The sequence below is a fragment of the Suricata suricatta genome, chromosome 1 (assembly GCF_006229205.1).
Source record: "Suricata suricatta isolate VVHF042 chromosome 1, meerkat_22Aug2017_6uvM2_HiC, whole genome shotgun sequence".
Lineage (NCBI taxonomy): Eukaryota > Metazoa > Chordata > Mammalia > Carnivora > Herpestidae > Suricata > Suricata suricatta.
This window is the reverse complement of record NC_043700.1, coordinates 186,653,562-186,662,525: the sequence shown is the minus strand read 5'-3', so window position 1 is coordinate 186,662,525 and position 8,964 is coordinate 186,653,562. Positions and strand designations below refer to the sequence as shown.

At 36.8% G+C, this 8,964-nt stretch overlaps 1 long non-coding RNA gene across 1 annotated transcript; it reads right to left on the bottom strand.

Moving 5' to 3' along the window:
* Positions 1–5,951: 5,951 nt before the first annotated feature.
* On the bottom strand, positions 5,952–7,068 carry LOC115286098. The gene is made up of 3 exons (XR_003905862.1): positions 7,002–7,068; positions 6,680–6,797; positions 5,952–6,271 (listed from the first exon to the last, which is right to left on the bottom strand). It is a non-coding gene; the product is annotated as an uncharacterized LOC115286098 (long non-coding RNA).
* Positions 7,069–8,964: the final 1,896 nt, after the last annotated feature.

Genomic DNA, 8,964 nt, shown 5'->3' with positions numbered 1-8,964 from the left:
CAGGGGAATACACGGATTGGCTCAGGCACAGGAAACATGTCCTCTCTGTAGCTGAGCCAATCTTATTTAAAAGAGTAAGACTGGGAAAATAAATCTCCTTTGATGGGAAATAAGGCACAGTTCCTAGACAAAGGGCAAGTGGATGCTGGGTGGCACAAACAGAAGTTCCTGTAAATTACTAGCCTCGTTTGCTGCCAAATCTGCAGAACTGGGGACCAATGTGTGGAAGTCACAGGGAGACATGGAGGCTACTCTTCTATGTGTAGGAAGAACTTTAGAGCAATCAGAATACTCCAGCCATAGAATAAAACGTATCTTTAAAAAGTGATGCGCTCTTCTTCCTTAACAGCATTGTTGCAAGAGATTGATAATTACCTTCAGAGATATAGTAGATCAAATCAGGGAAAAGCATACTTTCATCTCAACTAGATTCCCCATCATTTCTATGATTCTGTGATTCAAAGATATCCCAGGTCAGTATAAGAATATGCAGTAAAGGAATTGTCTGGTCAAGAACTTTTGTGGATACCCATTTCTTCACTGGGTAGTTTGTTTTTTGGGTGTTGAGTTTGGGATGAATGGATATAAAGGAGGTGGTTTATACATACGATGGAATACTACTTGGCAATGAGAAAGAATGAAATCATGCCATTTACAGCAATGTAGATGGAACTGGAAGGTATTACGCTAAGTGAAATGTCAGTTAGAGAAAGACAGATACCATATGTTTTCATTCATATGTGAAACTTGAGAAACTTAACAGAAGACTGTCAGAGAAGGGAAGAGGTAAAATAGTTACAAACTGAGAGGGAGGAACACACACCATAAGAGACTCTCAAATACAGAGAACAAACTGAAGGTTTAAGCAAGGGGGGCAAGGGGAGGGGACAGCGGGTGATGGACGTTGAAGAGGGCAGTTTTTGGGATGAGCACTGGGTGGTGTTTGTAAGTGATAAATCATGGGTATCTACCTCAAAACCAAGAGCACACTACACACACTCTATGTTAGCCAACTTGATAATAAATTATATTAAAAAAAAGAACCCTTGTGGATATTCAGAGACTGGAGATGAGGCCATTTAGAGCAAGGTGCACTTCACCATGATGAAGACGGAAATGTGATTCAACCTGGGTCTGGGAGTAGACATAAACTCTGGAAGTAGGAGCAAACAGGGGAAGAGGGAAGGACACTCAACATGTATTGAAAAGCTGACCAAAATTTCCTATACTTACCACAATGCCTGACACTTTGTAGATACTAAAATAAGTATCAACAACATAAAGAATAATAAAGTGAATAAATAAACACGTTTGGAGGTGATAAATAAGCCAATTTGGCCAAGGTTGGGATAAGAAGAGCCAATTTATTGGGAGAAAAAAATATGTTTATACTAAATTGGAGGGTCCTTAAATGGCATACAAATTAATCTCTAAATGTTTCAACTTTCTCTGGGGAAAGAAAAAGGAAAGCAAATGCATGGACATTGTTTCGGGGGGGAGAATATTTTGACCTTCCCATATGTATCCCAAATTTTGTTTTAATCCATTGATCTGGCATTATTTTATATTCATTGCATTGAAGCTTCTAAGCCAACTGTTTCCTCTGCAATAATATCCAAGGCGTTTTGATGGGGCACCTGGATGGCTCCATTGGTTAAACACCTGATTCTTGGTTTCGACTGAGGGCATGATCTCAAGGTCCATGAGTTCAAGCCCTGTGTCAGGCTCCATGCTGACAGTGCAGAGCTTGCTTGGGATTCTCTCACTGCCCTTCCCCTACTCATGTGCATGCTCTCTCTCTCTCTCAAAAAAATAATAGACTTTAATAAAACAAAAACAACAAATAATGATGATGATGTTATCCAAGGCATTTAAAAATGAGAAGCACAGCTTTATTTTATTATTTTATTTTATATTTCATTTCATTTTATCTAGTTTTTTTTTCAAGGTTCAGTGGACTTTTTAAATTTGAGATTAGCTGGCATATGTTATATCATTTTCACATGTACAACAAAGTGACTCGATTAGTCCATTTATTATGCTGTGCTCACCACAAGTGGGCTTATCACTATAGAAAAGTATTACAGGATCATTGGCTATACTCCCTACGCTGTGCCTTTTATTCCCATGGCTTATTCATTCCATGACTGGAAGCCTCGCTCTCCCTCCCCCTTTTACCCATTTAGCCCACCCCCATCCCCTCTGGCAACTAGCCGTTTGATCCACTTATAAGCCTGATTCTGCTTTTCCTCTATTTATTCATAGGTTTTGTTTCCTGAGTTTCACATATGAGTGACGTCATATGGTCTGCTTTTAAAGTCTACCCATGTTGGCGATTCTCTTTTATTGTGTGATTTTTAATTCTGCTTTGCCATTCTCAAAATCATTTTTGATACTTATATTTGTTTCTTGTAATTGCTGGTAATTAAATTTTCGAGAAAAATTCTACAGGAATTTACACTTGGAATTTTTGAGGATCCTGGCGGGCTCAGTCAGTTAAGCATCCCACTCTTGATTTTGGCTCAGGTCATGAGCTCACTGTTCTGGTGAGATCAAGCCCTGAGCCAGGCTTTGTTCTAATAGCTCTAAACCTGCTTGGGATTCTCTCTCCCTCTCTTTCTGCCCCTCCCCCGCTCATGCTCACTGTCTCTCTCTCAAAATAAATAAATAAACTAAAAGATTGTATTAAACTTTGAACTGTCTTGTTAATATGAAACTCTATTTTTTGTGAGCTTTATTACTCTTTGTAGAAGATACATAGTTTTGTAATCCATGCAGTCAAATACTTTTATCTTGTTTATAATTTTTTTTCTTTCGAACATCCACACACAGAACCATTTTTACAGAAATTCTATGACAAGGAAGCTCAGTTTATAGAATTCCATGACATGTTGAAAATGTTTTTTTCATCGTTTCTCTGAATTGGCAATAAGTTTCACATACTACATCTACAGAGTTAAAGCGGATATTTACCAAAGGGTGTTTTGGAAGGAAAATTCTGGATTAGTGATGAGACAAATTAGTTCCTTGAACCTTGGCACTAATGAGGTGGGCGACTGGGCAAATCTCAACTCTGGTATGCAATTCAGTTGCCTCTTTTGCCGCATAAAATGGGTTAAAATAAATAGTGTTAAGAACTTAATTTTATGCTCCCTCCATCTCATGATTGTAATAAGAGTTATACAGAGGTAGAAAGATTTAGTGTAAAAATATTGCAGTTAACTTCAGACATGTTCAATTTCAGATACTTTTCTTATGTTTTTAGAAATTCATCACAAAACCTTAAAAGAGAGATCTCAGAAGAAAATGGAGAAAAAATAAAATATCGTAAATATCTTCCTCTACTGTCTTCTGAGATAAAGTGTTAGTGTCAAAAACTTTGAAGGATACCTAATATTCTTTTTTGTATAAGTGACTTGGTCTTTTTATTTGGATGCCAAAAGGCTTTTTCTTAGTTTTATATAGTCTTTTCATACAAATTTTATTAAGGCTGCACAGGTTAAAGTCACTATGTATATGGTATGCATATTTTTGTAGCTCTAAGTTGATTTTTATTTTATTTCAAGAAACCTTCCTGTAGTCGCAGAATTTATTATGGTTTTGGTTTGGAAGAATTTTCTTCCAAACCAAACCCCTATTAAATGTTTGTTAGATTTTCTTTGTTTATTTTCCACAATTGTCATGTTCTCCTCAAGCCTTATTTATAATTTTGGGAAGGAGTTTTAAATTTTTTGGTCATTTCTGTATTCCATTTTTAAAGATATTTATCTGTATTTAATTTAGTTTTGTGTTTCTTCCATGTAAATCTTCATTTTTGACATGATTTTAAAATTTTTAAAATTATTTTTTGGGTCATAACCTCTTTTTCCAAAGCTCCCATTCCACAAATCCCATAATTGGTGACATTTATCTACTTTTGATGCTTGGTTTCTTTTATAATTGATACCACTTTCTCAAAATCTTTAAGGTTTTCAGAAATATTAGTTTGCAGATTTTTTATCTCCTTCCTAGCCATGCATTTTGGCAGAATTTCATTATCTGTACCGACTTTATTCTGCTCCTTATACTATTTTTTCTTATAATAACGTCATATATAACTCTCTTCTGTTCCTCGTTTTTAGACAATATGAGTTTTCCTGTACTTTTAGAAGGATGGTGGTGAAAGGCAGCTTTTTTTAAGCCTCACAGTCTAGAATTCTATGTTGTTGTTACAGTTGTTTTTGTTTCAATATGTGAAAACATATGGCCTCAAACTTTTTGATAACTACACTCAAAAAATTTTTTTTTGAGGTTCTCTTTTCTTTGTTTTTCTTTCGTCTGTTTTGCTCAATTCATCATCCCTTACAAGAGGTAGTCCTTGTTGTGGGGCTTCGTGCTGGAAAAGAGGTTTGGACTGTCCGCTGAGGGAGTTCCCAAGGCTCAGAGATTCCAGACCTTCCCTGGGGTTCCCTCACTTTCACCAGTAAGCAGGAGTCTTACAGAGCCATTCCCAGTTTGGGTCCCTACTCACACACTTTCCAGTGAATACTTTGGTGGACAGAGTGAGGTACTAACCACCTTCCCTTTCAGGAATGGAAGGCTGATTCTTGTATTTGCTAAGAGTATTGCCAGAGAGGACCCTTCCTTAACTGTCAGCCCTCTGTGAGTATTGCCATAGCTGGAAAAAAATCTGTTTTACCAAAGATCATACTACTTTGTATGATTCACCGGCTCAATGACTGATCAGTGTGAAAATATGATAATGTCCAGGCAGGGGCACCTGGGTGGCTCAGTTGGTTAAATTTCAGACTCTTGATTTCAGCTCAGGTCATGATCTCACGATTCCTGAGTTCGAGGCCCCCAACAGGCTCTGCACTGACAATGTGGATCCTGCTTGGGATTTTCTCTTCCTTTCTCTCTCTCTCTCTCTCTCTCTCTCTCTCTCTCTCTCTCTCTCTCTGCCCTTCCCTGGCATCTACTCTCTCTCTCTCATAAAATAGATAAATGAACTTTAAAAATAAATAAATAATGTCCAGGCAGACCAATCTTGGGATAAAGCTGAAGGTCCATTTGAGTCCCAGAGCTTCCCAGGAGATGGGCTGAAACTGTCTTTAGAGCCATATCACATATCACTCATATGATAGGTGTGCTCAGAGCACTCTCTAGCAAATGTCTATTAGGCAAACCTTCCTCTCCTTGTCTCCTTCCTGGTGAATATGAACTGAAGTATTATGGTGATTTTGTAGTTTTTTCTGCTCTTAAGGCTTCCAGATGCCCCATTTTTCTTCTTTCTGCTTTCCACCTCACAGATGCTGGCGTCCCAAAGGATCACAGCTATTGGTGGTTCGTCTCTACCTGCTTATATTTTTGAGGTTTTTGGACATGTCTAATCAGCTGGTTTTATTGTAGAAATTGTTTGTTGTTTTTCAGTGTAGTATCCCAGTTTCTCTCTTTGTTTATTTAGGAATGGTTAGAGTTGGATTCTAGGAGATTCAAAACTGCCTTGTTTCTACTACTGTATTTCTTCAGTGCTCTGTCCTGCCACACATTTTGAAAATATTATCATAAACAGAAGGATGGAAATGAAATGGTAGCTTGAGGAGAAGTGAAGCTGGAAGAGACATTTTTGGGTAAGAGAGTACCATGAGCAATATCCCTTAAATTAACACTAAATTGGATGCTAAGGGAATAATGTGGGAAGTTCATTGAATATTCACTAATGAGACCTGAGTTCAAGTCCTGGTTTTGCCAGGTGCCTTGTAATCTGAATTAATTGCTCATCCCAATTAAATATCAATTTCAGTATTTGAAAAATGCAAACACCTTCTCTGACTGTTCACAGGAGTAATGCGAGATGCGAAGGCTCCAAATGAGTATGAAGCAAGTTAAGAGAGGATTTGTATCTGAAAGCCATGCAGGATGGGCACAACTTGACAAATTCAGCGATGGATGAAATGGACACAGAGCCAATAAACCAAAAGAGACCAACTGGCCAGTGTTAACTCTAGCAACACAATGTATCAAGCAATTCCACGTGGGATAAATGAACATCACTTGGGTGTTTTCAACCTCAGCATCAAAGCTTCCAAAAGGTTCAAACACAGGTTGTATAGCGGTTCATCCATGGCGAGCAGAATTGGCTGATGCTGTTGATTTCAGAAAGCAAATGTGTTTGCTTTTGCAAAGGGAAGGAAGATGAATGAAGGGCAGAAACAAAAGAGCCCAATTCTTCTGCAAATCTTTCAGGGAACTTGCAACAATGAGGACTTTCTCTCCTGAGGAGACAAGGTTCCTAGGAGGAAATATGAAAAAGAAAATGAAAGGAATGGAGAAAATAACATAAGATAAAATAACCTTAGGGCTTTGAGCTATGTCCTCATTCTTGGCTCTGTTTTATGACTTGTTTTTTTAATTTCTATTTTTTATAGTAAATTTTCTGGGGAAAGACAGAGCTTTTTATACTGTAGGCACTCAATCTATATTCACTGCAAAGCATATGACTCCAAGCATTTTTTGCATAGTGATTTTGCAAATTATTTTTTTTAATGAGCTCCTGTCATATAACCAAAAGAAGGATTTGGGAACAAAGCAGATAATTTTACTAAGGAATATTGGCAAAAATCATAAAGAAAGAACTTCAAAATCATGGGGCCTCACATTCTAGAAATACATATCATATCTGGCCATTATTTGGACTTACTCAAGATGGAATGATCCAGTGATTTTGATGATTCATATAGGTGTTCTCATTCTTAAACATTTTTGCGATGCTATACTCTTCTACCCCAGCAGGACCAACAACGTAAACCACAATAGATCTGAAATAACAAGATGCTGCTGGTAGCTAAGACAACCATAGCTGCGAGTAAGATGTAAGGGTTGAGATACAAAAACAGCATCTGTGTCTTGTTAGAAATGCTGTATCCACAAGATGTGACAAACAAAAGTGCCTTTTCCCATAAAAAGTCACAGAGAGAGGCACAATGTCACTGACAGTGGGGAAGATAGAAATATGACCATACCAGAAGGCTAAGGCTTTCTTCTCTTTTCTCATTTCCAAGAATACCAAATGTTGAGCACAGGTTATACAGTAAAAGAACAATGTGGAACATAGAACTGAGGACATGTGCTAGAAGGAATGCAGGTAGGTCATAGAAGGGCTGAAAGAACCCGTAGAAGGGCCTCCATGGAGAAAAGCATGGGAAAAACAAGGTCCCAAGGAACATAAACTCATCAGGAATGAATTGAAAGCTGACACCTGCTTTAGATGATTTTGCGTTCAGTTGTTTAGACTGTGCCAGAAAAATTACAAATCTGATACTAACAAAAATAAATGTCTTGAAGTTGATACCAAAAATATATTGTCAATGATGAGCTTGGAATTCTGTGGGAACAAACAAATTCCTGAAGACTGGAGTCACGCAAATATTGTTTAATTTATAAAAAAGAAGACCAAGGTTAGATACAAGATACATAAAAGCTAGTTATTTGACACCGGAACTTAACATAATGTTTATCACAGAGAATTCATCAGATAAGAAAATGTTGAGTGATTAAATGAATTGGTTGCTAGATAAAAAGCAAGAGTCAATTAAAAAACAAAAACAAAAACAGCAAACCGTACTTGTTCATGGAAAATGAGTCCAGGCCAACTAACCTTACCATTTTTGACAGGATTATTAGATTCAGAAATAAATACATATTTCTTTTACCTGGATTTGGAAAAAATCTCATAGCCTCATTGTGTCCAAGATAAAGAAACATAGGTATTATGACAGTACCATAATTCAATTCATAGGTGATTGCATAAAGCCTAAATAAATAATTAATGAGTCAATGTCAACCTCTACAAAGGTCTCTACTGATGCATCTAAAGATCTTGCTTTTATACGTGTGGTATTCAACATTTTAATTAAACGCTGATCTGATACAGGTACATAAATAGTTGTAGATAACAAGCAATAGGAAATGTTAACTATCTTGAATGATTGAATCAAAGTTCTCCAAGATCCTGACAGTGTCTTGTAAGTATTTGGCTCACATGGATGATTTTTCTTTCTACGGAGCATGTGATAGCATTTTTCTTCTGATTGGATGGTGGAGCTAAGCTTAAGAAGTCAACTATCTGCTATATTTTCTCTGGCTTCACCTTCCTTCCTCAAAATGTTAATATCTAAATTTAATATTCCAGTCTGAAGCATCTTGACTCAAGATTGTCATCCTAAAATTTAGATTTCCCCTTGGATCATATCATATATTTTCATTTTATCCATTTTTCCATTCATCTTTTCACTAATTCATCTAACATTAACCAAGTACCAAATTTGTGCTGGGAAGAGTGAAATTAATCAGGTAGTTCTTGTCCTTCAGAAGATCATAATTGGTAAGTATGGGTACCCCAGAACATTAATAAGTAATTGTAACATAATATGATGAGTTAAATGAGAGAAGTAAACATGGAAGTTATAGGAAGCAAGGAACAGAGAGTGGGATACACTGGGGGGAAAAAAAACTATAGATGTAGATGCAAATGTTTCTGATAGATGTTAAAATTGAATCAAAAACTAAAAACACAATAAACAAATAGTAAAAATTAGAGGCAGAAGTGGGGTGTTAGGATTTTATGGTTGCATAAAAGGCATCTATTCTCTTAGAGACTTAAAGAAGCAAATTCTCCTCTTCCTTCTTCACAAACACTTAAATGTGCAGGCCAGAGACCCAAAATCTTGGCCAGCACTCTCTCTAGTGGTGGACCTATGAACTACCCCTCTACCATTTTCTAAATTGTGAGAACATGAATAAGATCATGCAGGTGAAGGGACCCAGGACAGAAACAAGTAGGCAATTGTTGAATCTGATTAAGAACAAATACTTTGACACTATGGAAATATATTCTTCAAGTAATTCCAATGAGTAAAAAATTATATCAACGAGATTTCACCAACCAAAAACAAACTTACACAGATATTCTGAGACCCTGGAAAT